The 10,302-nt window shown below is 53.2% G+C and overlaps 1 protein-coding gene across 3 annotated transcripts in view; it reads right to left on the bottom strand.

Moving 5' to 3' along the window:
- The window catches only part of CDC42EP4 (CDC42 effector protein 4), a 23,029-nt gene that overhangs the window by 12,128 nt on the left and 599 nt on the right, over positions 1–10,302 (bottom strand). The window contains exon 1 of one of the 3 annotated variants that reach the window (XM_006145862.1): positions 9,283–9,346. The exons of 1 other annotated variant lie outside the window; for it this stretch is intronic. The gene's annotated coding sequence lies outside the window, so the exon portion shown is untranslated. Of the gene's footprint in view, positions 1–8,175; positions 8,197–9,282; positions 9,347–10,302 lie in introns of those variants that run through there. One more of the 3 variants, XM_027770807.1, reaches the window with a different exon arrangement.

The raw sequence follows: 10,302 nt of genomic DNA, 5'->3' as shown, positions 1-10,302 counted from the left end.
TCCTGCTGCCAAGGCAGGGAAGGAGGAGTACCTCGAGGGAGGGGAGAACCGGTCAGAACAACGATCAAGTGGGAACTGGACAAAGAAAGCAATCATCCACAGAGAACTTTCTGCCACCTCATCTCAACGATCGACACCTAATGTCCGATGTGGCAGCTTCACCTGGCTGTGAGGCGCTCGGAATGAGGCAGTCCAGACTGAGATGTGCGAAACTATAAACTACTCCCCGGATTTCAAAGACTTAACATAAAAAAGAGGACATAAAAATATCGCTTTCATTTTTTTTATTTTTAATTTGCTAGAGGGCGTGAGTATTCACTGGAGGGCAGTTGTGTTTTTATATTAATTATATGTTAAAGTGATAATATTTTGACTCTATTAGACTCAATAAAATATTTCACCTCTTTCTTTTTACCTTTAAAAAGGTAGCCCTTAAAATGTAAATTATGTACGGGATTTGCATGACGCTTGGATCCCGTAGCTGATTTATGACACAAGCAGCATTTCCACTAGATGGATAAGCCAACCATTGTTCACACTGGGGGAAAATATTTACACGTTAACAAGTTAAACTACATCTTAAAAGATAATGAATGTTCTGATTTTCATATCCCGTCAGCCAATGATAAATGTAGGATGTTTCAGTCTTCGGTTTGTGACTCTATCACCACCCTTTCAGATAAATATGTCTATGTCCTTAACTACTTGGGGAGGGGCACATTCTTATAGTCAGTGGAGTTACTTTTGTTTCTTATCTTAACTTGTTCTCCCAAAGATCGCACTGTTATAATCCCATCAACGATAGTGTCTGACCCCGCCCATCTTTTTGAATTGAAAACAAACACAATTACCTTCATCTACAATCATCCCCCCATCACCTCCCCCCAAACTAGTGATTTTATAATAGTGATTTTGAAATAGTTGTGTTTTTAAAAATAGGTACTATTGGTGGCAGTGTCCTTTCTCTTGTTAATTGCTTTTTGAAGTCATCAGTTCCCTTTTCGATTGGGGGCTGGGGATGAGCTTCACCTTTTTAAAAGGATCTGTGTACCTTCTTTAAACATGAAAGATGCCTAAATCTTAGCCCATCATATGCAAATTCATCATATGCCTGTTGACATTATGGTGAGTGCAAGTTCTCTGTGGAGTCCTTGTACATTTTTACATGGTCAAGTCTCCTTTATATCAAGTCTCTTTTAATATCATGAAGCAAAGCAAAGACCTTCTCTACTACTAAGCTTATAAAAATAGTGGTTTTTTCCCCCTAAAACTACCAGATCATAATTAAAAACTCAAAGGAAAGAAAGACCAAAAAACACTAGGAGGAAACACATCAACCTAAAGAGGTCTGTGACATGAAGTTGTGAGTCACCTAAATAAAAAATAAAATTATTCCATATAACAATAAAGTAATTTTAGGGACCAGCAGTTAGCGTAATGGCTATGTCGCTGGACTCCCATGTAGTCGACCACGGTTCGCATCCCGGACCCAGTGGCTTACACTCACGCTGGGCACGTGTGCGTGCGTGCCCAAGATCCCAAGAGGAGAAGGGATTGTGGCGTGGCCATCCCCCCTGGGGGGTGATTTCTCGCTTTCTGTCTCTATGTCTCTGTCTGTCTGGCGAGTGCACGTGCCCTATGGCAAAAACCTCTAAAAAATAAAATAAAATAAAGTAATTTTAGTTGTGTGCTCTTATTAACTTGTTTGAAAATGTGAGCAAAACATAAATTCTGTCTTTATTATGTATTAAAGTCTTTATGATACTACTTAGCCATGGGCTTATTTCCAGATTTGCCTTTCTGTCCACTGGTTTCTGGTCATTTCTAAATCAGGTCTACAGTATTACGATGTGTAATATATTTTGAATATCTAGTAGAGTAATGATACCCTTGCTGTAACTTTTTTCCCTAAAACTTTCTTGGTGTTTCTGATCTAGATGGCCTTTGGAAGCATTTTATTAAGTTCCAAAAGAAATCCAGATGGGATTACATTGAAATTGAAAGAAAACAATAAATTACTTTGAGAAGAATTAACAATACCACCACGTTAAGTCTTCATGTCTATTTAGTCAAGTCTTTTAGACATTTCTCCAATACACTGTGGTTTCTCTTCCTACAGGTCTTCTACATTTCCTGTCATGTTTATTCCGGGTTATTTTATGGTCTCTTGCGAATGGGTTTTGTACCTTGCATCCCCCGCCCTTTTTTTGAGAGATTTTTGCTATAGAGCGTGTGTGCGCTCACTGGAGAGACACAGAGAAAGACAGACAGCGAGAAATCACCCTCTCGCGCCAGCCCGGGATGGCCATGCTGCAATCCCTCCTTTTCCAGTCTCCTATCGGGATCTTGGGTACGCACACACACGCTCCTGGTGTGAGTTTCAAGCCGCCAGGTCTGGGACCCGAATCACGGTTGACTGTGGGAGTCCGGCCACGTAACCATTATGCCATCTGCTGGTCCCAATGCCTTGCCTCTTTTACACACTGTGCTCGCTGACTGGTTATAGCTGAAATATAGGGCAGCTACTTGCACGGTCTGACACACTCTAATCAACTTCATATTTAACCTTTTCGGGGTTTGCAAACAGACAAGCTCATTGCCGGTGACTAAGAGCCATGCTGCTTCCCTGTTTCACGTTCCTGTGCTTCTACCAAGGCTAATACGATGCTGAATGCTGCCACTGTTTGAAACCTCGTCGTTTCTGGCATCAACGGTGACCACGAAACCTCAGGCATCCACCAGAGTAGCCACTAGCCACATGGGGCTCTCGTGTGCTTACGCTGTAGCTAGTGCGACCGAGAAACTCAATTTAAGTCTTATTTCATTTTCACTATTTTACACTGGATTCATACAGATAACCTCCATGACCATAAGGCTTTTTACAATTCTTACAGTTTATAGGAAAATGATTCTAATAACTCAGTCGGACTGAGATGTGGCAGCTTGCTTTCTCGCTTTCTCTTTTTCTCTCTCTTTCCAGTCAAATTAAGAAAAATAATAACAAATGGAATTAAATAAATAATTATTTTTTAAAAATCTGGTGCTGACCCAGCTGCAGCGGCACAGGAGGGAGGTGCCGCTCTGCCGCCCCAGGGCCACAGGGAGACTGCAGTTTGGGTCCTGAGTTGATCTGAAACACACATGTGCATGTCCATGATCCTGGTTGGGAGGGCTTCTGTGGATTAATGAGACCCTGCCACGGGCACTTGCTTCTCTTTTTCTCAAGAATAAAATACGTAAACTTAAATAAAGCCTGATGCTTGATTGAATGATTGGGAAAACTTAAGCATATTTGGGCCAACCTGAGAGTGTAACTCTTTAATTGTTCAGCCATAATTTTTAAAAGGTTTTTGTCATAGGGTACACGTGCTCATCAGAGAGAGACAGAGAGGGAAAACGAGAAATCACACCTCCCCCCAGGGCCACGCCACGGTTCTTTCTCCTACCATTCTTCTCTCGGGACTTTGGGCAAGCATGTTCACGCGCCAGTGTGATTTTCAAGCCACCGGGTTCAGGACTTGAAGCACAGTCAGCCATGTGGGAGTCCAACACCTTAACCACCATGCCACCTGCTGGTCCCTCAGCTGTAAATGTTTTGAAACCCAAATGCTGAGCGAGTATTTATAAACTTTAGCATCAAAATTGAAATGTGCTATGGGTGTGAAACACACTCTAGACTTCCAAGTCTGCATATAAGAAATGCAAAATCCCTCGCTGATCATTTTTTATGGCACATGGCCACGATGTTTTTAAGGTATTGGGTTACATAAAATCACGCATGTGACTAAGCACTGCATTCCTACTGGCAGTGCTGTTTTAGAGTTATTCCCGTTTGTCACCAGGGTCATGACTGGACTCACAGATATTCTCCATGACCGAAGGAGTTTATGATTCTTACAGTTTATAGGGAAGATCCTGATAAGCCAGCCAGGCTGAGTCGTGGAAAAACACATTACAGCTTGGGTAACTTACCCTTCCGTTGCTGGACAACACAATATTCCGCAGAGACTTCAGCTAAGAGTGCTGGGTCCTAACAGACGGGGACCGTGGGCCCGGGAACAGACTCTCTGACTGTGGTACCACACCAGCCTCAGGGGACAGGGGCTCCCTGGACCACTCGGGGACTCTCACAGGGCCACAGGTCATGACAGACACATGAGAAAGCTAACATTCGCTGAGCTCTCTGTACCGCGGGTTGCGCTAGATGCTTTGTTTTGATTAAACTGCTTAAAAACAAATTCAGTCACATACCGTCCTAGGTCCTGGGCGTCCGACAGATTTACCGTGTGTTCTTCCCACCTGTGCTATGGGCTTATCACATCGTTCCCATCTCACAGGTAAGCAAACTGACACTTAGAGACTGAAATGATTCACCCACGTCACACATGAATAAGGACAGGCTGGGAGAAGAATCCGGACATGTCTGGCTCCGAACTCTGAGCTTTCCCCACTCCCCGTCAGGGTATGGGGAGGAGCGTGTGCCGTTTTGGAGCCCGGCCTCGGAGATGGGATGAAGGCTTTGGAGTTCACACCCACAGGAGGCACTCTGCAAGCAATCCCAGGTTCCAGTGGTCCCAGTCGGGCACTCCGCTCCCCACCATTCCACGGAACGCACAGATGAATCCTGAGAAATAGAGTACAGCGCCACCCCCAAGAGGCCCACCCTGTTGGGGACCTCAGCCCTTCTTGGTCTGGAAATCAGCCTCTCTCTCCTGGCTCCTTCACCTCTGCCCCTGCATCCACCTCTCTCCTCATCCCAGAACCGGCTCCAGGCCAGGGGGAGAAAGTCTGCAGGATGTGAAGGAGAGAAAGCTTCCCTCAAGGCTGGCCTGGGGATTAGAACAGCTCAGAGGAGGAAAGAGAAAGGAGCCAAGTTCTGGGAGTGACCGGAAGGAACCATCAGGAGTCAAGACGATGAGGAGCCAGTGACTCAAGGACATCCGGAACTTGGCTGGGTGCAGGCCCTTCCGGGAAATGTGTTTGCCAACACAAGTCACCCCGCTCCCACCACAGAGCTGGACCTGGAGCAGAGGAAGGGGCCCAGTGGGGGGCCTCCCCTGCCCCCAGGGAGGAGGTCTCCCTCCTCTGGGCGAGGCCTCAGTCTTTGGGCAGCTGGGCTCCTCCCTCCCGCCCCAGGTCTCAGAAGGAAGTGGCTGTAGTAGAAATCAGATCTGCCAGACTCGTTTGCTTTCACTTTGCTTCTTTGGAGAGCTGAGTGCTCCACTGAGCGCTGGGGAGTACAAGGACACTCGGGGGTCTCCAGAGGGAACGCTGCGGGGAATCTGGACTCACACCGGGCAGACTGGGAAATCTCCCATTGCGGCCCTTTTGGAGCTTGGGGCTTCAGAGCCAAACTCTCCAGGCGACCAGCTATCCCACCACCTTGGGCAGGCTGCATGTGCCTCAGTTTCCTCATGAGCTTTCCAAGCAACTGATAATGTTACAGACCTCCCAGCATTACAGGGAGGATTACCTACCCCGATAGAAGAAATCAGGCCCTCGGGACAGCGCTGCGCGAGGCCGGAGCACGTGTGCGTGTGCTCGGAGGTGTGCTCCCTCGGAGGTGCTCTCTATCTAGGGTAGTCTAGGTAAGGGGGAGTGCTCCAGCATACCCAGTGGCTCTCGGACCACTGTCACCCTCTTAATTTCAAACATTATTGATCTGGGACACACCCCTGAGGACACCCTAATTCAAAAGGCTCCAGGGTGAGGCTGGGGCTGAATCCTTTGGAGTCCTGGGGCCTCTGGAATGATCTGTTGTGGGAGAAGGGTCCCCCCAGCTGCCAAAGCCAGTTACAGACCCTGACCCGGCCCTGGCACTCCCCACCTGCAGTGAGTCCAACGGCCCTGGCTCCTGGCCCTGGCTCCTGGCTCCGTCTCTCCTGATCTGCCTTCTCTCCGCCCTTCTTCACCTTTAAACCTTCAATGACCCAGGATGGAAGAATGGGACTCCTCCGGCTCTTTCTGTTCCAGTTTGATAAGGATGGTGAGGGGAGGAGGAAAGGAGAAAGGCTCCCAGTCCTCCCTAGGATAAGGGGAAAAGGAACACAGGAATCTGGAGGATCCTGAGTGCTGCCACGAACAAATCATGCACGAAACCTCAGCCTGACCAGTTCCCCACAAAAGGACCTAGCTAGACCCACGTTCGCGGTACCCATCCGCCATACTGCTAGCCCGAATTTTCTTTGGGGTTCTCCTAGGCTCTCTGCCTCTCTTTCCATTTGATTAAATCCCAACCCAGGGATTAAGAGCAACAGTCCCCTTCTGATGCTCCAGGGCCAGGAAAGAAGGGTTGTACTGAGTGGGGACCAGAGGGGAGCAGTTTGCAGAGCAGAGGAAGGAGGGGCAGGGAAAGCAGCTAGCATGGCAGCCCCAACTCACTGTCTCATCTGGAGAGGGCAAGAGCTGGGGTCTCCGCCCACGTACGGTCACTACAGGGACCACATGGGCAGGCCAGCTGCGGTGACACCACGGTGCTGAGGCTACCTGGGAGGGTCCTCGGTTTGTGTCACATGCCTGAGATCCTGATGGCTGAGGACGTAGGAAGAGTCTATTGGGGGGTGTCTCTCTCTCTGTTCCTCTCTCGGGGGGAAAATGTACATATATCTTTTTTTCCTTCCCCAAAAAAGGACGGCATAGGCACTGGTAAAGGGTGGCCCAGAGATCCCAGGGAGGCTGGAGGCCACCCCCAGCTGACCTCAGCTGTCACCCCGATGGCCAGAGCAGAAGATAGTGGCCAAAGTGGCTGTGGCTGAGCAGAGATGCCCAGGAATCCTCCCTGCCAGGACACTGTGGCTTTCCAGACGCCCTCGTCCCCGTCCCCGGGAGGGAAGCAGGAAAACGGCACGTGTGCAGAAAGTTCTCGGAGGCGAGGTAAGAACGGGAAGTCTTCCCTCCTGAACTCACTCCCTACTGCCCTCCCCTGAGCTCCACGAGGGAGCCCCTTCCTCAGCTGTGGAGGCTGAATACAGACCACCGTCCCCCTGTTCCTGGCAAAGGAGTCTTCGGATGCCAGTGCTGCCACCCTGGCATGGAGCCCGGAGCCACAAGCTGGCAGCGCCTGAGGGAGACTCCAATGCACATTGGCTGGAGGGAAGCCCAAGGCTCCTCAAGGATTTGTATTTTAAGCTGGAACTTCAGGAGCACAGTGAGGGGACCGTGGGGACTAATGTTGGAACTTCCTCCACAGCGCATGCTGACAGCAGGTGATGTCGTTGGGCTGAGTCCCTCCCAGGAAGACAGTCCCTACCCAGAGGGCTAATGCAGGCCTAGCCCTCCTGGCTGGGGGTGGCCTTCGGGGCACTCTGCCAGAGGGCCCCTCAAAGGGTTCCCTGGCCGGGGACTTGGTTCTTTTCCCAAGGTCGTGGAAAAGCTTCTAGGACATAGGTCAGAAGAGCCAAGCTAAGCTCAGGTCAGCTCAGCTTCCAGGACAGATTGCACAACTCCCTCCACCCCCAGCCTGACAGCCTTATCTCTGGCATCAACCCAGCTCCTTCCTCCAAGGGACAGACTCCTCCTCCCCACCCCCCTCCCCAGGGACCAGCTCTTCTGGAGTGTGGGGGAACATCCAGCCAGAGACGCTGGAGTTGCTGCCCAAGAGGATTCAATCCTGGACCCTGGCTTCCAACCCTCCGCTCCCCACCCAATCCACATGGGGACAGGGGGAGGAAAAATGAGAGAAAGTGAGAGGTCTATACCGAATACCTGGGGCCACACCTGGGTACAGCCTGTCCTGGCCTCAAAAGTCAACCACTCCGAAGGTAGAGGGGGTCTGGATCTCTGAACCAGAGGGGCCTTGAGTCCTCCTGGAAAAGGACTTGTATAGGAGGGTTTAAGACCCTTAGCCAGGCCAGTGCTGCCCGCCCCACACCCCACTTCATGAGACACTTATGTGTTGTGACTTCTTGATTCCCATTCCGTGAGGCCCGGGCTCTCGAGTTCAGCACAACAGGAGCTGGGCAGGTCACCAGCAGATGGGGCCAGCAGGGTGGGCACGTGTAAGCGAGAAAAGGGGAAGGGAAACGGAGAGAGGTCAAAAGCCAGAGAAAGACAGGAACCCCAGCAAGGGAAGGAAAGCTCAAAGTGAAGCCTGATACAGAGTGTCCCCCGAACCCCGGTCCTTAGTGGCCAGGGACCCTGCACACTGAAGGAGATACCCGAGCGCTTGAGACTCACCCCCAAATCGCCACCACATGGAAGCAGGCTCACTTCATCACGCTGCCCCCACCCCACCCCATGTCCTGCAGGATCACCAAGCTCCCTGGGGAGACCAGGAAAACCCACTGGGCATCTCTCTGGGGGTTCACTGCGCCCCCATGTGTGAGAAGGAGCAGCTGTCCTCAAGGAGTGGCGGGCAAAGTCCCAGTCGGAGGAGATAAAGACAGGAATTAGTCACATGGGCAGCTCCCACAGGGCAGCTGGTAAGAATGGGAACCCACATGGCGCCCCGCACTTAGTAGGGCCCCAACCACCCAGCAGGATGAAGCCTCCCAAGATCCTGGTGGATGCCCCATCACTGCTTCAGGAGCCTGAGGGCGCCTCCGGGCCCGCCAGACCTGGCTCTGGTCTCGCAAACTCCCCATTTCTGGGCAAAATCCACAGCCCAGCTACCCCTTTCTTTGTGCCCTGTTCTTTGTTCTCTTAAAATTCAGTCCATCCTGCTGGTGGTCCCCTCCTCCACCCCAGCCTCAGAAAGGGGGCGGGGGCTGCTGGGAGTTATTAGAAACCCAGGCTGCGCTGGGAAGTTGCATTACAGGAGGCCCCGCCACGAGGCCCCTCGCTGACACTCCCTGGTCCAGATGGCTGCGGCGGATAAGGTCCAGGGAGAGTCTCTCTCTAGCACTCCGAGAGGGCAAGAGACCCTCACAGACAAGGGGCATCGAGGACACTTCCCGGATTCAATTGCTCAGCTCCCTGGAAAAAGAACTGGCACCATGAAGCCAGGGAAAGGCGGGAGCCGGTCAGATTGCAAGGGGCGGGGGTGCTGCAGGGAGAGAAGTTCTCCGACGAGAAAAGAAAAGCATTGTATTTCCCCTCCTTTCTCCCTGGGAGAAAAAACTTTCAAAGCCCAGGCCGCAGAATCTCCTGGGGCAAACACAGGGAACCTGGTTTGAGTTAGCACAGAGCAGCCCCCTGCCCCCTTTCTCTCTCTCTGACACACACACACACACACAGGCACGCGCGCGCGCGCACACACACACACACACACACACACACACATCTCAGGACGCCAGCCCAGGTCCGGCTCCGGCTCCGGCTCCGGGTTCCCGCCCGGGCACTCACCCGCGAAGGCCGGATCCCCGCCGGCGGGGCAGCTCTTGAGAAACGCTCCGGGGGCGGAGGCAGCGGAGGCAGCTTTGTACCCCCGATTGGGGGCGCTCCAAGAACGGGGCGGGGCCAGAGACGGCCGAGGGGAACTCAACCGCCCCGAGCCGGGATTCAATCATTAACCAACCGCTCTGGGCCCGGGACCGCGGGGCCGCGCTCTGCTCCCCGCGCGCTCGGCGCGCGGACTCCGGGCAAAGCCGTCTTCCCGGCTCCGAAGGGGCAGCCAGTTGGGCCGAGCCCCACCCCACCGAACGGAGCTCAGGCCTCTCCCGGCCTCGACCTCGAGGTCTTCCGAGGGAGGCGGGCGGGGCGCGAGCCGGCGTGGGAGGGACGGGTTCGCGGCGGGCGGGGGCAGTATTTGTTCCTGGGCCATTCCCTTCCACGCAGCTCCTTCCCTCCTTCCTCCCCGGCCCGGTGACACTGGGCGGCGTGTGCTGCCGTGTGTATACGAGAGCGAGAGCGTGTGCACACGCCTCTGCCACTACGGTCCTTATTCATGGAGAACTCTGCGCACACACGCCCCCCTCGGGGAGACCGCGGGCCGCGCGCCGCCGATTGTGTTCCTGCCCACGTCCACACACGCAGTTCCCGGGCAGGGGTGGACCTCCGAAACCCAGGCCCCTACCCCAGCCCCGCCCCAGCGGCGCCCGCGGCCAGACGTCTCTGTGAGTCCCCGTGTGGGGAGAGGAAATCGGGTCCTGGCGACGCTGCGCGCTTGTCACCCCTTCCCCCCTACACCCGCTGCTGGGACACAGGGTCCGTGGCTCCGGGTTCCAGGCGCCCCAGATGCCCCCCGCACCCTGGCCCCGTCTCTGCCAGCCCGAAGTGAGAAGCAGCGGGCACCAAGGAGAGGGGTCTTTGCGCCCTTCTCCCCGCGCCACGGCCCTCCGGGATCCCCGGCTTCTTCGATCCTCTCCGTCCCGTACGGGGGGCTCGAGCCCACCCAGGCCTCGCAGGGCGCAGGCGGCTATCATG

This window comes from Tupaia chinensis, unplaced genomic scaffold, assembly GCF_000334495.1.
Source record: "Tupaia chinensis unplaced genomic scaffold, TupChi_1.0 Scaffold000159_1, whole genome shotgun sequence".
NCBI classification, from domain to species: Eukaryota; Metazoa; Chordata; class Mammalia; order Scandentia; family Tupaiidae; genus Tupaia; species Tupaia belangeri.
Note: the sequence above shows the minus strand (reverse complement) of the source record. Positions and strands in the feature narration are given on the sequence as shown.